A 16,124-nucleotide genomic window follows, 5' to 3' on the forward strand; every position below is an offset into this window, starting at 1 on the left:
AGTAGTAGGTATAAAAGTAAACTGGGTAAATTTCACAACTTTGATACAAGAATGTATAGGTTTGTGCAAAAGTAATCATGGTTTTTACTATTATTTTTAATGGCAAAAACTGTGATTACTTGTGCACCAACCTAATATTATGAGGGACATGTTTCATGCAGCATACATTACCATATTCAGGGAACAGCCTATCTTCCAGGGAATTCTGGGAACTCTGTGATGGTGAATCAATGTAATCAAGTAAACATTAAGCAGTTAATGTACCTATATTTGATCCAGAGACTATCCAAGATGAACGTGTGTGAATGAGTGAGGGAAGATTTAATGTATTAATAAGATGTAAGTACAATAAGCTGTGTGTCCTTAAGCAAAGAAATACCACAAGTTACTTTTAGTTTTGGCTTTGTGTTTTTATTACTTTGTCTTTGCTCTTAGCTTATTTTTATACCATATTACATTAACTGAAAATATATCACCTATTTGAGGAAGAGACATAAATTGTGTCTTCATGTTAAAAGTACAAAATAACAAAATCTGTAAGGTCTCTCAAAGATACTCTTCAAGTGAGAAAATAACATACAAATAAGTAGTCTTGTTCCAGATTCCAATTGCCAAAATACAGGAAGGACTCCCATAATTTGGATATGAGTATTTAATAATTGTCGCTTATCTACAAATTTCCAAATAATTAAAATGATAAGAAGAAATATTCTAGGTAGAATTTGACACTAAAGTCAGATAAATAATATTTTAAAACTTAAAGAACAATTGACAAAAACCCATACAAGCAGGGTATCAACTCTAACATGCTGGAATCGACAACCAATACACCATATTGCCTTCCAGAGGGAGAAAAAGGAAGGGAATAGAAAATAGAGCCAACAGAGAAAGAATGATGAAGAAAAGGCCATTAGATTATTACTATATTTTCTTGCCTCTGGAATAACATTAATTCCTATGTATAAACTTTGTATAAATTTCTATATCCATGCACGCATCAATTCTGAGACAGATGCCAGTTTCTAAAGTGTTGAAACAGGAAATACTGTAACGTGGAATGGAAGAAATATGGTGATGAGGGGTAACATTCTTCCGTTTTCCTGGAGGGACTTCCTTGGCACTGGAGATTATCTACAAACTCTGAAAAGGATCTCTGGCTGATATAACATTGTTCCTTTTCCCCAGTCACTATACTTCTCAAACTGTTGTTTAAGGGGGATAACCCAAGAGGTACATGGATCTTTATTTCATCAGTTGCAGAACAATATCACACCAACCAGTGCAGATGAAAAGAGAGTGCTTACATGGGTGCAGGCTCAGTGTTACTCATTCAAAAGTCACATACTTGAAATTTTGTAAAACATATTGAAGATAATGTTTAAATAAAAGAATTTGCAGGTTGGGTGCAGTGGCTGTCACCTGTAATCCTAGCACTTTGCGAGGCAGAGGTGGGTGGATCACGAGGTCAGGAGTTCAAGACCAGCCTGGCCAACGTGGCGAAACCCCGTCTCTACTGAAAGTACAAACATTAGCCAGGTGTGGTGGTGCATGCCTGTAATCTTGGCCACTTGGGAGGCTGAGGGAGGAGAATTTCTTGAACCCAGGAAGTGGAGGTTGCAGTGAGCCGAGATCATGCCACTGCACTCCAGTGTGGGGCACAGGGTAAGACGCTGTCTCAAAAAAAAAAAAAAAAAAAAAAAAAGAAAAAAGAATATGCAGTAACACTTTGAAGATGAAAGGATATTTAAAAAGCATTGTACACAATTATATTTGGGGATTATTCTTTCTCCCTTTCTACACTTCATTGATCATGTCACTGGCTTTATAATATTACAAAAAGTGTTCTGAAAACTTTAGAAAAATAATCTTCAGTGGCATATAACATCTCTGTTTCACTCTACCACTTTAGTATTTCAATGGAATTCAGATATCCTCTAGGCAGATGTAAACTGCATTATAATGGCCTTACACAGCCCCCATTCGGTTGTCTGAAACAACTCTTACAAACAGCAGAAATGGTAATAGAAAACAGACACTTCTGTTGAAAATAAAGATATATTACAAAGGATTTTGTCCCTCAAAGTTCCAGAATGTATAGTTTTATCCCCTCTCTATGATATATTAATATATTTGGATTGTTAGATTAAGCCATTTCCTCTGAGCATGAGAAATACTGTTCCCTAAAGAAAACAGCAAGTTATATGACAACTCTTCTTAGTCATTGCTTCATACTCTTAAATAAATCACAAAACTTACTTCTCAGGTGATGCCTCAGTAAATTCTCTTAAAAATTGTCCCATTTATATCCCCAGAATTTTGCTGTTTCCTTTTCTTATATTATGCTTGCAATGAATCACAAATTATCAAAAAGAAGGCACTGCTTCTTGTGTGTGTGTCTTTGGCAACATGTGGTATGTCATGAGCAGTGGATAAGTATGAAGGAAAACACACTTAGGGACTACTCATATTTTCTTTTCTATGTACATACAAGAACATTCTATTTTTGTGACAGGAAATAGTCTAATCTCATCCCCTCACATATTTTATCTGAGATTTAAAAAAAGAGTATACACAAAATGAGGGTCATCATTTTAAAACTTTTAAGGCATGTTTAAAAATAAAATGTGATGACAGAGTTTGCCAGATGCCATAAATAGAACTAAAACAGGCAGGATTATCCTATCCTTTGAATATTCTGTGGGAAATAAGGTTTGAAATTTCTACTAGCCCTGTTTTCATTTCTTCCAGGCTATGTTTTAGGAAATCAGTAACTTAACAGCCCCACTATTTCAAAACCATGGCCAGAAATCAAAGCATACATCTCTAAGAAAAAATCTTTTAAGATCTAGAGGCAAAAGACGTGCTTAACTCTGTTTCTTTAAGGATTCTTTATCACCAAAGCTTGTCGTAAATGAGCAATTTGAATTATCCCTGGAGGTTTTTGAAATATACATTTTAGAGTTACTTCAGACTCAAATATGTGCATTAAGCTTACTATTTAGACAAACCTAAAGCCAATAAATTCTGTGCTACTTCATGTTTCTACAAGTAGAGGGTAGCGAATGGTGTGTGCTGTAACATTTATGGCCTCCTGCTAACACAAAATTTCATTTAAAAAATTTATTGGTGTTATATAACTGGAAACTAACTTTGCTTCTCTTGTATCTGTCAACTCTCTATTTATCTTATTGTCTTCAATTTATGATGCCAGAAAAAATATTACCCTATTTCAACAAGAATTTCTTCAGTACTGAAAAACAATGGATTCTCTGCAAACAGTGACATCTTTGAGCTTAATTAAATAATGACAGGGAGTTAAGACAAGTCCAAGTATTAGTTGATGGGTGCAATTTGTTGATGTTCTTCAGTGGTGCATGACAATAAGATCTGACAGACCTTCAAACTGTACTACAATAAATCAACTTGATGATCTCAGATTTCTAAAACAGGAACTGTACCAGATCTTTGGGATCAGATATTTCCTGAGAAAATAAAGCCAAACTGAGAAAATGTGTGTAGAGACAGCGGAGACAATCAAGGAGAGAAACTGCTTGAAGTAAGAAAAAATGTTTTTAAGAAAGGAAAAGGAGAGTCCATAGGCTGGATTTCAGGGAAACTTTTTTTTTTTTTTTTTTTTTTTTTTTTTTTTGATGGTTCAGATAAGCTACTGGGACAAACGCAAGAAATGAAAAAATTTTAAGAGCTATTGCAATAAATTGAGAATTGTAACATACTCTAATACAGTCCAAGAAACTTCATTGGATTAAATAAAATATTTATTCTTACTGAGCCATTGTTTCTTTAAAGCAGTCTGTGCTATGAGTAGACCATGTGTGGCTTGGCTTTTATATTGGTAACATGGGATACTCCATTTTTCTTCCTTGGCCTTGGTTTTAGGATGTTTCCTCAGAACTAGTATATTCCAAATTCTCTTAATCCTGACAATCATGTTTTATTTGAAATACAGATTTTAAAACTATCAAAGGTTTAGATTTTTATTGGAGTATGATGTTGTATTTTCCTGTATTTGTATTATTGATTACAAAATTGCTTCAAGCTCATTTTAAAAAAAAGGCTGATTGTTAGGAAAAATTAGAATTGCCATCCCATTTGTTCCCATTTTCAATATTCAAATGTCATCATTGACAGTTTTGTTGTATATTTCTGCTCTCTACACAAATGTTTCAGTATCATTTTTACCTCCTTGTAGCTCACACCTGACCACATAATTGAACTAAAAATCACGGTTCTTTTCATTAGGCTGGCTCTTGAGCTCCATTAAAGGATACCCAATGCACAATTGGACATTACTGACCACCTCCACCTTTACCTGGGAAATACCCATTTTCTATCAAAACATTTGAAAATTTTTGCCTCCATGTCTGCATTTGTACTAGTCAAGATAGGCTAAATTATGCTGCACTAACAAGTAGTTCTATAACAAAGATTATTTCTGACTTACACTAGTCCAATGTGGGTCAGCAGAGTCCTTAGCTCATCATAGTCACTCAAGCACCTCAATATGTGCTTCCATGATCCCATAGCCATGGGAAGGGCACACGATGACCCCAATCGTGGCACCTAAAACTTCTACATGGAAGTGGGTCATATCACTTCTGTTCATTTTTCATTGGTCAAAGCAAATTACCTGGCTGTGACTAACTTTAAAGGAGGGAAGAGATATAATTGATATAACTCTCTTTTGTGCCTGGAGAGCAGAGAGGTAGAAATATTTGGTGAACACTTTTCATAACTATCTCAGTATTTTAACACATATAATTTATTTCCTGGTGTCACTTTTCAAATCTTAATTACTTAGTAGAGAGCAATATTTTACATTTGTACCTCTTATCTTTGCCCTTAAATATGCCTTCTTGCTCAATTTGAATATGTTATAGCAGAATTTATAACACTGAACACATTGATGATAAATCCATTCTGAAAAACAAAAATATAAAAGGCCTATACAGATGCCCACCACAATATGGACATTTAGTTCTAACCACACCTGCTTTTTCAGGCAGCTGCCCTTATACACCATTTAATGGAGTTCTTTCCTTTCTATCATGCTTTATTTCTTTGTTGGGTTAAAAAGGGGAAGGACACAACAAGTTTTGACCAGCACTGGATTCTCAATCTGCTGCATAAGCCTACTATTTAGTTCTTACAGACCTTAATGACAACAAATGTTTACTGATTAATGGGTAAAATCCTGATATATTTATTTTTAGACCAGGTTTTAATTTTTTTCCAATGTAGTTCATGAAGAGAAAAATCATATGTGAAACAGTCATACTAAACTTGGCCGAAAACAAAAGGCTATGACTACACTGCCTGGAAGAATGCTTATTCCATATTCCCTAGGCTAGCATATTTCTCAGTAGAGACAAGAGCATATACTGTAGCCATGGAAAATCTGGAGAACGGAGCATTTGAAAATACCATTTATACTACATCAAACTTGAGCCCACTCAGGCAATGTAAATCTTTCCCATATGTGATGACTACTTGTTGTCCAGCTTCCAGTTCTAAAGAGACACTGTAAATATCCCAAATAGTCCTTTTAAACTCCTACCAAGAGTCTGTCTTTATGCTTGTGATTGAAAGAACAGTTCTCTAATAAATGTAAAGGAGAGATTTTTCATTCTGGGAAGAGCAAAAGGATATAATCTTGTATTTCAGGTATAAATTGAAACCATTTTCATATCTCAGAATGATTATAAATTTCAATAAAATAAGTTTCCCTTAAAATCATAGAGACAATAAAACTAAAGACAGCCAAATGATTGTTTTCAAGATTGATTGTATCTTGAATTATAAATTGGAACCTAAAATTCTCAATGTTTTGGTGCAAGATACAGCTATTGGAACCATTTTCAGAGCTTGAAATAGAGATATGGTGTGAAAAAGAATGACTTGTGTGCTACATGGGACACAAGAGACAGTCCGAGAGGTATAATACGGCTAGTAAACTGTCAAATTTCCCAAGGCATTTAGATGACTTAAAGCAGTGCTTTCCAAAGTGTGGTCCATGGACCACCTGAGCCATAATCACCTGGAGTTTCTGTTAAAATGCATATTCTGGGGCCCCATATCAGATTAGCTAAATCAGATACTTTGGACATGGGGACTAGAAATTTGCATTTTAATTTATTTGAGTGATTTCTGCATCTAATAAAAAAATTGTAATGTACACAGGTTTATTGAGAGAAGAAAAGAGAAGAGGATATGTAAAATCAGGGCATTGGAAGACAGTCCAGAAACTTAGGCAATGACTAAGGAAACATTCTTACTTAGATCTTAAAGCCAGGAGATGCAAACATCCAATAGTCTTAGAAGAGAAAATATCATACTGATGATGGTTGATGAGTAGGACTTCTCAAGAAGATTCTAGTATATCCTTAACATTGTCTCTCAGGGAGAAGGCAATCATAATCTCCAGCAACAGTTTCTACAGTGAATGTACTGGAATGGTTGGCACCAAATTCTCCATTCCTTTAAGACCTTGTGGTAGTTTACCATGAATGTTAAAAGTCCAGAACAGGATAGCCCTGGAGAATACCTGACATTCTGTATAGGTTTGCAATACTTATAATACACTTTTCTGCATTACCACTTGGCTCTGACTGCCAACTCGGTTTTGCTTCATAATCTGTAGCATCAGATGTTGGTTCTATTATAAGTTGAATTTTTGCTTTTTTTGGTGTCTCTGTTCCTATCTAATGACCAATACTCAATGAGCCTGCGTCTTTCTTGCCATTTCACTCTTAGGAAGAGTTTTATCCCTGAATTTCAGCCAATCTGCTGACTGATTACCCTCTTTAAAAAAAAAAAAAAAGAAAAAGAAAAAGTCTGCCTGATCTGTTTAGTATTGCCTTTTCTTTGATTCTCTGTAGAGTTTCTATGCCATTTATGGGCCCATATCTCTTTGAATCTTGATGTGTTCACCAACACAGACACTCTTCAAAATACTCTCTTTTATTTCTTTTAAAATAGAATTTCCATTACATAGGCATGATTAATGAAGTTATTGACCAGGGGTAAGTAACTCAGCCTTCAGCCCCTCTCCCCTCTCTGGAGGTTGAGTGTTGGGACTAAAAGTTCCAACCTTCTAATTGCGCCTTGGTGTTTCTGGAGACCAGACCCTGCACTGGAGCTATCTAGGGGCCCCAGCCACAAGTCACGTCATTAGCACACAAAAGGCACTCTCATCACTCTGGAGATTCCATGGGTTTTGAAAGCTGTGTCCCAGGAGCAAGGAACAAAGGCCAAGTATGTATTTCTTATTACGCCATATCCTCGAGAAACAGAAGTCATTTTCCTTTTTGTACTTGATCTCTATGGAGCCATATCTTAGAACAGGTGTTACTTTCTGGGAATCTTAGCTGTACTTTAAGAACTTGGGTAAAGATCAGTCATAACCAGTATGGGCTCAGTTTATAAGGCACTTTCAGCCAAGCAACAATCCTTTGAGTGATTTATGAAAATTTCTGCATTTGCTTTGTGTCACTTAAGATAACACTGGTAAGGAGTGGAAAGATAATAAAAGTTTGTGATCCTTAGAGACCAGAATTTGGATGAAATATAAACTAAAATCTGAAGTTTTATTAAGCTGTCTAAGTGGAGATTCTCCTGTAAGATTACTTTATTATTCCCTAATCCTCTCACCTCTATGGTCAAGACCTAACCAGGTCAAATCCTACACTTTGTATTTCAAGCTTTGAAATCCCTCCAGCTTCAACGAAAAAAGTATATTTTAAACTTTTGATAAGATTATAAACCATTATTAACAACCAAAATTTTTAATAGCAAAATAGATAGCTAAAAATAATTGGTTTAAGTTTAAAATATAATTTATGTAGAAGGAATAGATGTTAGTCTATAAAACCAGGTGTATAAGATATAACTTCCTTGTTTTTTTAATATTGCCAGGTGGCTGAAACTTAATTTTGATTAACTTACTTTCTCTGTATCATTTGATGTCAGGAACAGACAGAGTTACATGTCCTGGGTGGGGATGAGGGGGAATATGGTCTGTGGTTATCACCTCCTGCACACATAGGCATCTGATATGCTGGCTTCCTCATCCATGTCTGTTCCTAGGCTTAAGTCCACAGACCCTGTGGCTAGGTTTAGGCTTCTCTGGATTTGTCTCTCTCACCACTCCTTCTCTTCCCTTCTTGGCTGCATTTAGGGCATGTGGTTAACCTGGGAGGCTGTTTTGGACACATCTGCTTAGATATACTTTTCAAATGACCTGGCACTAGGCAGGGCACTAAAATGTGATTCATGCACCTTACATGGAAAGTGACCCACAGGTTCCTTTGCTCTTAGATTTTTCCAGTGCAATCTGGATTTTCAGTTCTGTGCCCCATGTACTCAGTTCAGGGAGTACCCAGCATGGAGTGGCAGAACTTGGAGCACTTAGAATCCTGCCACCACTCCAGAACCTGATGTCTCTTTGTATCTCCTCTGATTCTGCCTTTGGCTCCATTACCTTGAGAATTTTTAATATCTGCATTATTTGCTCTTAGTGGTAGGATAAATAAATCTGTTTTATTTCGTTGTTGTCATTATAATTTAAAATTTGAACCCTGAGGACTTATGGAGTTAGATTTTTGAAACTCAAAAGCTGTTGCAAACAAAAAATCCAAAACACTTTTTTTAAAAAATTATCCCTTTTCTTAGGCAATATTTGTCACAAAATAAATGGGATTGGAGCAAAGCCAAATGCAAGGAGGTAGACCACGAGTTATCATCCTAAAATATCTCTCAAATGTCAGCATTGAGTCTAAGTCCCTATCATGTGAAGCAACTGCTGAAACTCCAACCAAATGGTGAAGAATATAAGATAAACGAAGTTGAATGAGTCACCTGAATGGTCATCTGCTTTATTATGAAATCTGAGCAAATAACAAATGAAATATATGGAGAGCAAAACCCTGGAATAATTTAACAAAAGGGAAGAAAAGCAAGCTCATATCCTCTTGTTGGTGTCTTTTTACTTTCCAGTCATCTAATTAAATGTCCACTGCGACAGGCCGGGCAATCCGTCAGCACATCCTCACAGAGGATATGTGTACATTTGTAACAAGACCAGAGCGACACTGGACCCCAAAACTTGGGATCTGTGGGTGAAACACCATGCTCAGACAAATACGTAAGACAAAGCCCCTGACCTCAAATAGCTTACAGTCCAGGTAAGCTTAAATGGACTGGTCAGTAAGAAGTCAAAATGTGAAGTGCTGAAAATCACAGCAAAGTTTTGAAAGAGGAGGGATGAAGTAAAGGAAAGTGATTCAGAAATAATGATTCCAGAAAGACAAGACCTAGGAAAACCTCTCTGGGCTGAAAAACCACCTGCATGTGGCAGACCACACAAAGGTGAGAAAGTACAGAAATGATGAAGCCAGCCATGTATATGAGAAAGTGGGCAGAGTTGGTGACAAGCCTGAGGGAAAGGAAGAAGGGAAACTTTCAACATTTACTCTAATCAGGTTTGTTGTCCCAAACAATTTCCCCCGATATCTGTGTGTGTGTGTGTGTGTGTGTGTGTGTGTGTGTGTGTGTGTGTGTTCATAAGAGATACAGTATTTCATATTATAAAACTTCCATAATATCATGTTAACACTTTTTGGAATGCATATCTCTGACACAAAGATTTGCTTTACTTCAGAGAATACTGTGGAGCATAGGGAGCTGCGCTTTGGGGGTGATTCATAAATATTTTATTATTTTATTTGTTATGTATGCCACTAATTCCCATTTCAGGAGCTACAGAAGTTCAAAGTCAAGAAAACATTGTATGGAAGGCTTCCCCTACTAAAACGCAGCTCCTATGAATGAAAGAGGATGGATTTCTAAGATGTTATTCCTGCTGACAGCCAAAGATGAAGAAAGGAAGAGAAGGCTCAGGTTTATTTCTGCTGCAGGTTTGAGACTTTGCAATGGAATTAATACTGCAAGAAGTTGCCAGTATGGCTGCAGGTTCTTACAGAGGAAACACATTCTAGAGTTGCTGTTTGATTATTGATAAGTCACTTAACTTAGTTTGGAGAGTTTTGGTCATTAGAGAAATATGTGGGGGTTAATTAGAAGATCATTAAGTTCCCATCCAACTTCCCAATTGTATGACTCATGCAACTTCCATTTATAAGTAATTAGTGAGTTAACTAAAGAAATGAAATAAGCCATAGATGCTAACAACAAGCCTAAGTCCTCTTACAGAAATAAAGGTAGTAGTGGTCTCTGAGAGAAGCATTAGAAGAGACACTAACAATAACCTTCCAAAAACCCATCCTGGGTATAAGAAATGATGGTCACTTTATCTTCCCAAAGTGACAAGCAGGTGTCACTCTGGAAAATTAATTTATGACTTTAGGGTAGCAGTTATAGCAAAATAATATTCCTGGCACATGTCTGAAGACCCTTAGTCATTACTTTGAAGTATTTCCACTTAAATTTGACAACGGCACTGATGGATTCTTAAATTCAAAGAAAGGACAGTATTCTGGCAAATGAGGCAGCCTGGTGTCAAAACACCTGGGATAAGTTTCTGGATACTCCAGTTGCTTGTTTTGTTACACTAAGAATAAATAAAGAAAACCACATATAAACATTGAACAAAGGAAAGTGTTTATTTGCCTTATGTAGTTTGTAATTGTTGAAAAGAAAAAAAAAAACCTCAGTTTACTTTTCTTCCTGCCCTTTCTTACAAAACAAAACAACAACAACAAAAAACAGAACAGGGAGATGATTTTATCTCAAAATAAAATATAGTACTCACTTACCTTTGTTTTACCACCACTTGCAATCAGGCCAAGACCATTGGTATTATCTGAATTTAACTTTACTGTAGACTTCTTCGAAATCCAAATTGAACTCAGAGAATAAAGCAGTCTCTTTAAGATAATTTGGATTCCATTTTTATAATGTCTAGTATAAATAGAATAAAATGTTTTCTTTTGAGTGCTGAATGAACAATATATGGGAAATGCTCAGAGCACTGTAGCCGGCACATAGAAGGTTTTGACATAGGTTATTCATTATTGACACCCTGAAACTGAATAACACATAGGATGACACATGTAAATGCACCAAAGCTGGACCTCAAATTCTGAAATTCAACTTTACAGCTTCTACTCCTGTCCATCTGCTAAGGACTCATTGAAAAGTCGGGGGGGGGGGTATAAATATATTTATCTACATTTATGTATCTATATCTAGATAGGAAAGTAAGATAGATAGATAGATAGATAGATAGATAGATAGATAGATAGATAGATAGAAATATATAATCATCTTCAAATTGCCAAATGTATAGAGGATAGATTGTAGTAGAAAAGGATTGGGGCAGGGACAGTAGGCTCACAAGAGGGAATTAAATTCTGAGCAAGAATGTGGCCATGGAAATACAAAGGAAAAATGTCAAGAAAATGGTTTCTAAAATTCGAATTGACACCTGGTTGTATAAAAAGTGATGGAGGAGATGAAAGATGGAAGGCTGATTTGACTGAGGGAAAGACGTGGAGTTTGAATCACTGGAATACCATAGACAGCACTGAATAAATAGGAAGCCCTGACCAGCAGGGCAACTGCCTGAGGTTGTGCAGGCTGAGCAGGGGCTGAAATCCAGCTCAATTTGCTGCCAAACTGAAGATCCTGATGCGAGCATTGTGCATCTGGAGGAAGAGGACCTTTGTTATAACTTCAAAGGGTGAAAGAGGCCTTGCTGATCAGATATCTACAATGGGCTTTAAGATGAAGCCATAGGCCTATATGAAATTTTCCAAGGAAGAAAGACTAAGGGAGAAAACAAAATAAACACAGACACTGAAACCAAGAAGGTGGGAAGAAAACAGGAGCCCTCCAACAAGAGGGAAGAAAAAAAAAAAGCGTAGGAGAGGGGCAGAGCCATAGGCTAGTACAAGATCTCCGATATCAAAAGACAGAACTATTTCAAGAAGAGCATGAGGGTAAACAGCATAGATGGCAGAAAGAACAGAAGGTGAAGACAGGGATAAAAAGCTGTTGAATTTAACTGTTAATTCAGCCATCATGAGCAACCTCTGAGAGGGTCATTTCAATATTGTGGTAGAAATAATGCCAAAGTGCAAAGGGTAATCGAATTAGAGGGAGAAGAAACAAAAAATATAATTTTTTCTTGGCACCAGGAAGAAAGAGCATGGTTGAAAAGGCTGAAGATTTGTTTGTTCGTTTCGTGTAGCAGAGGCCTGAACATCGTTGTGCAGTGAGGAAAAGCAAAGGTGCAAGTAAAAGGACATAATTTATGAAGCAAGTCCTGGTTCCATCTTCATAAATATTTTGCTTAAAAGTTCCATAAACACCAGTGGCCCAGGAAATACTTTAGCAAATACTCATTAACAAAATGACAGCTATTTTAAAATGTTCCCATAGCTATCATATGTTTATCACTCCTTGAGAATAAAATCTGGCATGGAATCATGACTGTTTTCTTTAGTATGAGAACCCTTCCATTCCCTGGGGATTTTCAGAGAATGGGGTACATGATTGACCTCTTACTCAGACAGAAGGAAATTATGCTTTTGCTTCCTGCCCCTTTATGTATTTGTCACCAGTCATTACTTCTGGCTAGATACAAATATTAGACTGAAAGCTTGGAAGCCAAGGTTCTAGATGAGTAATATTTCAGGACTTAGTTCTCTTACTCTTAAAAAAAAAAAAAAAAGTGATCAGGACTCACTAATTTCCAAGTCATTTCAGTTCTGAAATAATCAAATGAGCAAATTCATACATAAAAGAAAGCTTATCCTAATTTTATTCACCGCAGAAGACACTGAAGCAATGTAGGTCCCCAACAATGGGAGTCATGTTCTATTATGTACAGAATAACCATAGAATGGAAGAATATACAACAGTAAAATTATTTTTCAAAGTGTTCTGATTGATATAAAACAAACAATTTCCACAATACTTACAGCAAAAGAAACAAAATCAAAGAAAAGGGGGGTCGTGCATAGAATAACAGTTGAGACCTTCTTGTACCCCAATTCCACTTTCCAAATTATTATCGACTCTAGATGCCTGATGCTTTTTCTCCTGGCAATTTACAGTTCCAAATTACTGTTTACTAACAGTAATTTCATAATTTATTGAATGGCTTTGCTTAATGAACTGTTCATGTTTTAGCATGATTCAGCAGTACACTAAGTAATAAATACTCCAATAATCAAATATGAAATAAAACATAGCAGTTTTAGCATCATTTTATTTGTCAATGTCCTTTTAAATTAAGGTTTGAGAGTAATAGTCATTCAACAAACATTTATTGCATAACGAAGATGTAGTAACACAAAAAGAACCTTGGATTCATACCACCTCTTAAACTGTCCAGAAGCTCCAATTTAATATCTTAAACAAAGGCCAATATATAGGAATATACTTGAGTCAGTTTGAGTATCTTTTTTCCCTGGGAGGTTGTAATTGAAAATGAACTAAATGTGGATTTTTCAAAGAACAAAGCGTTTATCTCTTTCTCTGTTCAACAACTTCAGAAATCTCAATACCTTCTCTTCCCTGTCCACAACCTACAGCACTAAGCTTGACAGCTCTTTGCGAACCATAAATCTTGTTCACTGAATTATAATTTAAAAGGGGCTGAATTCTGACACTTCTGGAGAATTCTCATAAGGTTGTGTTAAGAAGGACCCTTATAAGGTGTTACCAGTGAATGCTAACATGCATTAATTCATTTAAATGGTTGTTTCCTTTCCCAGGTTTAAAAAAGTATCTTTCTAAATTGAAGTCTTCCTAAGCGTGTATTCATAATGACACTGACATTTCAGGAATTTTAAATTTAGGTCTTGTGGTACTAAAGTTCTAAATTTAAAATACATATTCCCTAGTATGTCAAATTTCCTATTTAGGTATGAACATGAAAATTAAATTTCAATTAAAATGAAAGACTCAGTCAAGTGAGGAAAAGCTTCACTGAACTGACTTAACATAGTATATTTTCAATATGAAAGAGTGGTGTTTCAATTGGAATAACATTTCATTTTAAAATAAGTCATACCACCTAACTGAAGGTAGGAAGCAAAAATAAGCACAATTTCTAGACAATTGTTTTTTTCTTTTCTCTTTCCTTCCTTCCTTCCTTTTCTTTTTATTTATTTATTTATTTATTTATTTATTTATTTTGAGACAGAGACTCACTCTGTTGCCCAGATTGGAGTGCAGTGGCGTGATCTCGGCTCACTGCAACCTCTGCCTCCCAGGTTCCAGTGATTCTCCTGCTTCAGCCTCCCAGGTAGCTGGGATTGTAGTCACGCACCACCATGCCTGGCTAATTTTTCTATTTTTTTTTAGTAGAGATGTGGTTTCACCATGTTGGCCAGGCTGCTCTCGAACTCTTGACCTCAAGTGATCCATCTATCTAGGCCTCCCAAAGTGCTGGGATTAGAGGCGTGAGTTACTGTGTCTGGCCTAGACAATTGTTTTAGACAAAGTTAGCAAACATATGCATATCCCAAATTTGTTGTTGCAGACAAAAGGCAGTCTCTAATTCATCATTTCAAACAGAAAAGTTTGTCATATACACCATCTGATGCTTTAACACTTAGGAAAAATTTCTACAGTGACTAGGTGAAACTTGTATTTTTAAAAAAATTAAACAAAAATGAGCTTCAATACAAAATTCTTCACAATGTGATTCCAAATAAAGTTAAATGATCAAGTATTTAGCCAAGGAATCCAATTAAAGTTGAAACTTAGAATTGCCCTGGACTCAGCTTATAGCTTAATATATGTGTGTAATATATCCAGTTTTTTTTCTTTTGTAGAGTGAGATTAATAAAAGTGACTACTATCATTTTCAAGAGCATTGAAAAACCAGTGATTCGTTTTGCTCTAAAATGCACAATATAAAAATATTAGAAGAAAACACATATTGTCATATATTGTGCTACTAATTCATTGTACATGGTTTATAAAATTGCCTTGTAGTGTTTTTCAGCTTAAAAGAACTTGTAATTTAGAATGCAGTTCAAGAAATCAGAAAAATCACTGAGAAAATAAATCTTGCCTTATTTATATTTTTTCTTAAGCATAATCTCCACACAAAAGAATTGAATAAGCTAGAAGATGAATATTTTTTTCCTTTTCTCTAACCCTTTCCTACAAGCATTATTATGCTGTTTTCCCGCTATGCGTGCATGTGAGCAGCGTGATTGTGAATCGGACTAAAATAAAATACTTAGTGCTTGATTAATATTAGGTATGCCCCTTGGGATTTGTCTAGTCACCGATTCCTTGACACATACCTCCGGTAACTTTATAAAAAGAAAAACAAACGGCACTTTCTGTATAAGATGCAGTAACACATTACTTATTCCAGAACTACTTCCATGGCAACCTCTACTACAGAACACAACTAAGAACTTGGACACAAGCCAAATGTCTCCTGAGCACCCAAAATAGATGTCACCATGTATATGTCCTTTGGCACATGCACATTTCTCAAAAGAGAATCTCTTGCACCCTCAGATAAAGTTATTGCCTCTTATTCTATCCATAATTTTTTATAAACTTGTTTATTTTCTGCTGTTCTTGCTTCCAGTGCAAAATAATAATCATGAAGAGGTGGTTGAAGTTGAAGGGAGTTATTGGAGATATGCAAACTGTCTACACCAATAAGTAAAGAAGTCACTCTTCCATATGGAAGGTGGACACAGGAGGGAAAAAAAAGTCCTATAAAAATAATACAAGAATTAAAAAAAAACCAGTGATTATGTGACCTTTTGATCGAAGAGTTAATAGCCTTATACACCATGCAATGTATTACTGCATTATAGAAAAATTCTATAATATGTATCCATGAGTAATACTGAGAAATTAAGGCAACATTAAATTGCATTTAGTCCCCTCCAGAGAGAGCTTAAAACACATAGTGGATCTCAGAAAGAGAACGATCCACAAGTGGCTAAATTCTTTCAAAAGCTTTTCAAGTTTTCAGTGGTAAAAGTTTACTTTTTAAACTTCACTTTATGGAAAATTCACATATATTGAACCCCTTAATGTTCTCCATTGTTGTTTTATTGGCCAGCAGCAAATATTATATACTAGCTAGCCAGGGCCTTGGGGAA

The 16,124-nt window shown here is 35.7% G+C and overlaps 1 protein-coding gene across 5 annotated transcripts in view; it reads right to left on the bottom strand.

Moving 5' to 3' along the window:
* The window catches only part of ARHGAP24 (Rho GTPase activating protein 24), a 532,908-nt gene that overhangs the window by 218,962 nt on the left and 297,822 nt on the right, over positions 1-16,124 (bottom strand). The gene's annotated exons all lie outside the window — the stretch shown is intronic.

This window comes from Macaca thibetana, chromosome 5 (genome assembly GCF_024542745.1).
Source record: "Macaca thibetana thibetana isolate TM-01 chromosome 5, ASM2454274v1, whole genome shotgun sequence".
NCBI classification, from domain to species: Eukaryota; Metazoa; Chordata; class Mammalia; order Primates; family Cercopithecidae; genus Macaca; species Macaca thibetana.